Consider the following 7,372-nt stretch of genomic DNA (forward strand, 5'->3'; position numbering starts at 1 on the left):
CTTTCTCCTGCCAGGTTAGTTCCTCAACAGCTCGCCTGATAGCTCAGGGTGATGTCTGGATCCAAGGTGGTGCCCGTCCTCAAGTTCTGATTAACCTGTTCTACTCATTGGCTTTTCATTATTTTTGCTCTTTGTATTTTAAGTAAGATCTTTTCTAATTCTCTATTTTCAAGTTCTCTGATTTTTTTCTCTTTCTACTGTGGTAAAAAAACACGTAAAAAAATCACCTCAACCATTTCCACATGTACAAGTCAGAGGCATTCATTGGTGAGCATATTCAAATTTTGCAATCTCTAGACAGTTCCCTCTTTCTCTCACATTTGGGAGAGTTTGCAATCGAGTGATCCTGTTGTAGGTCTTAGGTGCCATCGAGGCAGCTCCAACTCATAGCAATTCTATGTACAACAGCAAGATGCCCTGGCTGGTGCTGAGCCCACACGCTCCCTGCTGAGCCGAAGCAGTGGTCGCCCTCACTGTGTTAGTCCACAGTCTGTAGGGCTTCCTTTTTGGTCACTGATCCTCTGCTCTCCCAAGTATGCTGACGTCATGCCCAAAGTGTGTAAGACGAAGTCTCAGCATCCTTGCTTTAAGGCATACTCTGCCTGTATTTTGTCCAAGACAGATTTAATTGTGCATTTGAAGCCATGATATATTCCATTTTTCATCATCATCAAAATTCAAAGACATCAAAATTCTCTGGTCTTGCCTTCATAGGGTTGCTGTGAGTGGCCTGCGACTCGACAGCACTTAACAACAATAACATCAACATAGAGAGAGAGATTAGCTGGTCCAGTGAACAGAAAGCGATGCTACCAAGCCAAAGTTCCTCAGAAAACCAGTTCATTGGATGGAAGAGAATTGGCATGACATTAACCCCAACAGAAGGACTCCCCCACTTCATGCCTCTCTTGCCAGCACCAGGCTCCTGGCCAAGGGAAAGCCTCCCCAAGACTCCTTGATGCCAGTACCTGGAAGAAGCCAACGATGACCAAAGGCCTGGACTTGACAAACTCTACTATCTCCTGTGGGTTGATGAACAAAAATGCTTTCTTGCTGATTTGCTTTCTTAACCATACCACCAAGGCAGTAGATTCAACCACATCTGGAGAGAGACACAGTGAATCACACAGATATTTCTTCTTGAACCAAGGCAAGAATTCATTTGATAAATATCACTGTCTCATGTGGAGCTTCGTCACTTTGAAGGACAAGCTGATGGGATCAGATCTGTGGCCTTCAAAAAACAGCATCAGCTCCGCGGCCTTCTAGATATAAACTCCTCCCGAAGCTCCTTCTCAACAGTGATGTCCACCTTGCTGAAGCCCAGCCCATTCTTGCCTTTGCCCATAATCTCCACAGCTTTGCCCAGCTCCTCAGCCAAGTTCCTGGATATCTTTGAGGACGAATTGTCTTCAAATAGCCAATGTGAAGACAGAACTCATTAGAGCTCCTTTGCTCACCCCCATCATCCGAGGAAGAGTCTTTGGGTTGATCAGATCCTGGGCCTCTTTTTGGCGCAGCTGGTAATTGCTAATTTTTTTAGAAATGTAGATGGTTATGAGACATGGTGACTTATGAAATTATATAAACATCAGTATCTACACATTTGGGGGTTCAAGAACATGGGGAACAATACAATTTCAGACAACGTACTCAATATCTCTCAAGTTTCTATTTCAAAATCGAGGCTACCCCATGGAGCTGTGAGAAATAATAAAATTCACTTAACATTAAAAAAAAATTCTCTGGTCTTCCTTATCCATTGTCCAATTTTCACAGGATAAGAAACAACTTAAAATACTATTGCTTGCCTTGGGAGCACCTTAGCTGTTAAACTGTCATCCTTGCTCTTTAGAACTTTTAAAAGGATCTTGGCAAAAGATTTGCCCAACCCTATTTGCCTCTTGATTTCCTGATTCTGTTACCCTGGATTTTGACTGTTGGTCCAAGTAAAATTAAATCATTGGCAACTTCAGTCCAGCCCAGTTTGAAGGGTTTTTATTTTCTTTATGTTGAGGTATGATTCCTATGTCTATCTCCCTCATTAAGTGCTGCAAGTTGTCTTTGCTTTCAGCAAGTAAAGTGGTGTCATCTGCTTGTCACATATTGTTGCCTTTCTCCAATCCTGATGCCACACTCTTCTTTATATAGTCTAGATTCTCCAATTATTTGCTCAGCATACAGATTGTATAGATATGGTGAAATGATATGGGTCTAATACACAAACATTTCCCATTTTAAAACTATGCAGGATCCCTTTGTTCTATTAGAAAGATTGTTTCATGGTCTAGGTACAGGTACCACATGAGCACAATTAAGTGTTCTGGATTTCCCATTCTTTGCAATGTTACCCATAATTTATTATGATCTATACTGTTTGCTTGGCTCCACAATCAACACTCTTGGCACCAGGAAGTTAAAAGACATATTGTATTGGGAAAGTCTGCTGTTTGGGACCTCTCAAAGGTACTCAGGAGCAACAGTGTCTCTCTGGAGACTAAGGTGCGCCTGATACAGGCCATGGTTTTTGCAATCACTTGCTATGCATCAGAGATCTGGACAATGACTAGGGATGATAGGAGGACAATTGATATCTTTGGGCTGTGGTGTTGGAGAAGAGTTTTGAATATACCATGGACTGCTGAGAGAACAAACAGGGTCAGCCTGGAGAGGATGAAACCTGGCTGCTCCTTGAGGCAAGGATTCTGAAGCTTCACCTGACATGCTTTGGACATGTTCAAAGAAGGGACCAATCCCTGAAGAGGGACGTCATGCTTGGAAAGTTGGAGGGACAGTGCAGGAGAGTAAGACCCTCAATAAGATGGATTGACTCAGTGACTAAGGTCATGGGGGGGTAGGTGTGTCAGAGACAATAAGGCTGGCACAGGATAGGGTGGGTTTTAGGGCTGTTGTACACAGGGTCACTATGAGTCACCTGTGACTCGACAGCACATAACAACAACAGTTGAATGCATTGGAGGGAGGGCAGGTTTGTATTTGCAGTTACTCTTAAAATGTTTCGTAGAAACACTGGTGATTCATTAGTTCCTGGAATTTTTGCCTTGAGAATTTTTTACTAGTGACTCAATTTTTTCCTTGTTATAAATCCATCCCATTTTCCTATTTCTCCTTGAGCCAGTGTTTTTCTAGTGATTCATCTATATCATCTGTTGACACACAATTGTTTCCTGTATTGTCTTGGTTTGTATGGACTGGGTTTTTTTGTAGGATTTTTAAATAACATTTTAAGGCCCTCTATGAAGTGCATTGATTCAGTGACTGGGTTAACCGGGATGGAAGTGTCAGAGACAGTGTGATTGGCACAGGACAAAGCACAGTTTAGGGCTGTTGGACATAGGGTCGCTATGAGTCTCAAGTGACTCGATGGCACATAACAACAACAACTGATTTACTTACAAATTTGTATACATTTTTTTCACATCGGATCTTTCCAATTTCCTTTTTTTTTTCATTTCTGCAGAATTGATAGTGAAGTCTCTACTTCCCCCCCCTTTTTAAAAAAGTGGTTTTCAAACATAATTTTCAAACACTTACATTGAGTTTCATTAATATACATTGAGTTTTATACAATCTTTCATTACAGTGTGTTTCCTACAACCACTCAAGTACATTGTATTTTTTATCGAATTAAGTACCATTGCTCTATGTCTATTATTATGCCACCTTTTTGAGTCCCCATTGAATCGTTACTGTTCCTACATCTTTCAGAGTCATCTACTAAACTCTGCTCTTCTATTAATATTAAATATTATTACTTTATTCATTCATTGTTGCACATTTCCCTCCCTCCCTCCCTCTGCCTCTCCCTAACCCTCACTTTGCAATGCACCTCTTGTTCTAGAGGGTTGTCATACATGTTGTTGTTGTTGTTGTTGTTGTTATCTACTATCGAATAATGCAGCAGTAAAAAATGGGTGTGCATGCATCTGTCTGAGCTCCGGTTTTCCACTTTCATTCTACTTGGGCAACTGGAATCTTCTCTCTCTTTTTTTTTTTTGTCTTGTCAGTATTGTTGCAGATTTATACATATTCTTGATTTTTTAAAAAGTGATCTTCATTTACTGTTGCATTAGCAATTAGAATGTACAACTTCTGTTCAACAGGACACTGAAAAGTAACTTTAACGTGACAGCAGCAAAAAAATAGAATTCTGCAATTACAGCAGGCTTTATGTGTGCGATTCTAAAATAAATACTACTTCTGAGCAGCTGTTGCCAGTTTTTTAGGAATAATTTAAACACACACATTTCCCATTGTGAGAAACAATACTCCATCTTGTTTTCTGAGAGGGTTCCGTAAAAGTCAGTGAGGTAGAGTAACTGAGGTGCGCGGTCACTCACTCCTCAAGGCAGGCAGGAAAGAGTTCAGTTAACTGGGGCACACAGCACACCACACGACACGGGGTGTACCGCAGCCTCTGCAAGTCCTTCACTGTCAGTCCGCTGTCTTTTTCAAAGAGAATTTCCTCCTAAGAGTTTGAGAATGTGGGCGGCCTGTTTCATTTTTGCTAACCTGACTCCCTTGGATGGCCTAGTTAGTGGTCAGGGCACTGGCAATTTGGTCACAAGGCAAGTCGAGGCTGCAATAAAGAAAGCCTGTGCCTAAAACACCATGTCCTTGCTGGAACCACTCAGATTATTTATTTTTAACATAAAACACGTAACTTCAAAGTGAAGGGTCTAATCAAGCAACACTAACAAGACAGAGGCAGCATCTCTTCTTCTAAGACTTACTAGGTTTGGCCCAGTATTCTTGATACATGGAATACATCATACCAACCGTCGTTGCTCCCACCACAAAGCCTTGGGCTGCTACTCGCATGTGGATCAGGTGGATGGACATTTTCGTATTCCCCCTGTTCTTCAGTTTGTATAATCCATACGCCACGATTGCAGCAAACCCCGCCATTCCAATGGGGAAAAATGGTGCCTCTTTACCTTTTCAAATCAATTTGGACCCCTGATCTTCATCACATGAAGAAAGAGATATCTATGTGTTGGATGACATTGCGATTGGTTGAAGAATCGCCCATGAGCAAACCCACCACGTAAGGTCCCACCGTTTCTCACATTTTCTTGATTTTTTAAAAAAATTCTACTTTTTCTACAACCAGAAGATAAAATAGATGAATGGGACCTTCTAAGAATCAAATCCCTATGCACATCCAAAAACTCCATTAGAGTAAAAAGGGAAGTCACAGACTGGGGAAAAGTGTTTGGTAATGACATGTCAGATAAGGGACTTAAGTCTAGAATTTATAAAATACTTGAGCACCACAACAAGATAAAGGTAAATAATCCAATCAAAAAATGCGTACAGGATATGAACAGACACTTCACCAAAGAAGACATTCAAATGGCCAACAAACATGAAAAAATGTTCAAAATCCCTAGTTCTAAGAGAGATACAAATCAAAACAACTATGAGATATCATCTCACCCCCATCAGAATAGCAAAATTTGACAGGGCAGCAAACAACAAATGCTGGCGAGGTTATGGAGAAACTGGAACCCTTATTCACTGTTGGTGGAAGTGTAAAATGCTGCAACCATTGTGGAAAGCAGTATGGTGCTTTCTCAAAAGGTTGCAAATAGAGATACCATTTGACCCAGCAATTCCACTAGTGGGAAATATACCCCAAAGAGACCATAACTGCCACCCAAGCAGATATATGCACACCCATGTTTATCGAGGCTTTGTTCACAATAGCAAAGAGTTGGAAACAGCCCAAGTACCCGTCAACAAACAAATGGATAGAGAAGCTGTGGTATATTCACACAATGGAATACTACGCTGTATTGAAAAACAAGGAACTCATGCAATATTATTCAAAATGGGTGACCCCGGAGGACATTCTGCTGAGTGAAATATCTCAGTCACAAAAGGACAAATACTGCATCGTGCCATTGTTGTAAAGCAGGACTGACATTGGGATTGGGGAGAGACCGAGAAAGATGGGATAAATGATGTATACTGCATTGAAACAGATGAGGGAGAGAACTATTTAAAGGGGATATGTGTTTGGGTATTATTGTCATGACAGGAGTCTAGAGTGAAGTCTGCATAGTGGAGTGGACCTGGGGGGAGGGATTGTATAACAATAAAAGAATTTTTCTTTTACTTTTCAAAGAGAAGAGTGTGCTGTGGGGGGAGGGTAGGCAGGGAGAAAAGTTCAACAATGAATAAATGGAAATCCAATGTCTCTGTAAATTTTCATTAAAATTAATAAAAAATATGATTACAAAAACCACACATACAATTAAAAAAAATTCTACTTTTTCCAAAAGGAATACATGATCAAGCCTTTATATGTATGCCAACAAACTGCACGGAGGGGTGCATTGAGGGGGGAAGAAAACATTCAACAGTGAAAAAATTAATAAAAATCCAACTTTTGGCCATTTTGTGAAAAAAAACAGACTGAGCGTTTGCTGGCTGCAATCTCGTCTCCTTCCCCCTCCCGTGATATGGCGGGCCGATGGCTGGCTGGGTTTTAGGTGTTAATCTGGCTGCTGAGTCAAACGTGAGCCGAGGAAAGGCAGGAGTGAAACGATCTGTAGGGAGGTGGACGGCTCTTTTTTGACCTGGACTGTGACTTTGAACGGGATTATTATGGCAGGAGGCACAACTACTCAGCACGTGTTCCTCCTCCTCCTCCTATGGCTCGGGCAGTTGTGCCTTCAAAACGCCAACGTGGATCAGCAAACACCTGACGAAGGGGCAACAGTGTCTTCAGTTCCCAGAGCGGACAGAGGGATCGTCATCGAAATCTGAAAAGCTGGAAGAAAGTTGACCTTCAGACCATGAAGAAGGAGTTGACCCAGGTAAAACAGAAAGGAGACTGTCTACTGCAAAGCCTGGGAATAATTGAAGACCAGAGTGAACAAGGAGGAGAGATGAAGAATGGTCAGAGAGCAGAGGAGCCGAGCAGCAGCTCCTGAACAGAGATGGACCCACGTGAAGCCGGGATCTGAGGGCTGCGCCCAGAAGCCAACCCTCCTGATGATTATGATCGTGCAGATCCCGCGGAGGAGAAGCTGGAGTTGATCAAGGGGGATGAAAAGGAGGCAGAGGAAGGAGAGGATGACAGGCAGCGCCGAGGGCAAGGATGTTTCCTAAGCATATAGTGCAGTTTAGAAATCTATTCTCATTTTTCTTTTATCTCAGTGCTTGTTGAAGATCACATTTCCCACCACATCCTCTCCCCCAGTATCTTCAGCACACGCTCACTGTTATCCGCATTCGTGTCCTTTCCATGGTCATTAATCTCTGTTGCCCCCGCACCACATACGGTTTCTCACATCCTTTCATGCTCCTAGCAGTTAAGTCTTTCTACTGGTGGGGTGTTTTT

At 42.0% G+C, this 7,372-nt stretch overlaps 2 pseudogenes; one reads left to right on the top strand and one right to left on the bottom strand.

The window, feature by feature from the left end:
* Positions 1 to 1,249: 1,249 nt before the first annotated feature.
* LOC102848318 lies at positions 1,250 to 5,028 on the bottom strand (annotated as a pseudogene).
* Positions 5,029 to 6,499: 1,471 nt separating this feature from the next.
* LOC102867484 lies at positions 6,500 to 6,962 on the top strand (annotated as a pseudogene).
* The last annotated feature ends 410 nt before the right edge of the window (positions 6,963 to 7,372 follow it).

Source organism: Elephantulus edwardii, unplaced genomic scaffold, assembly GCF_000299155.1.
Source record: "Elephantulus edwardii isolate Elephantulus edwardi_28Jun2011 unplaced genomic scaffold, EleEdw1.0 scaffold00167, whole genome shotgun sequence".
Taxonomy (NCBI): Eukaryota; Metazoa; Chordata; class Mammalia; order Macroscelidea; family Macroscelididae; genus Elephantulus; species Elephantulus edwardii.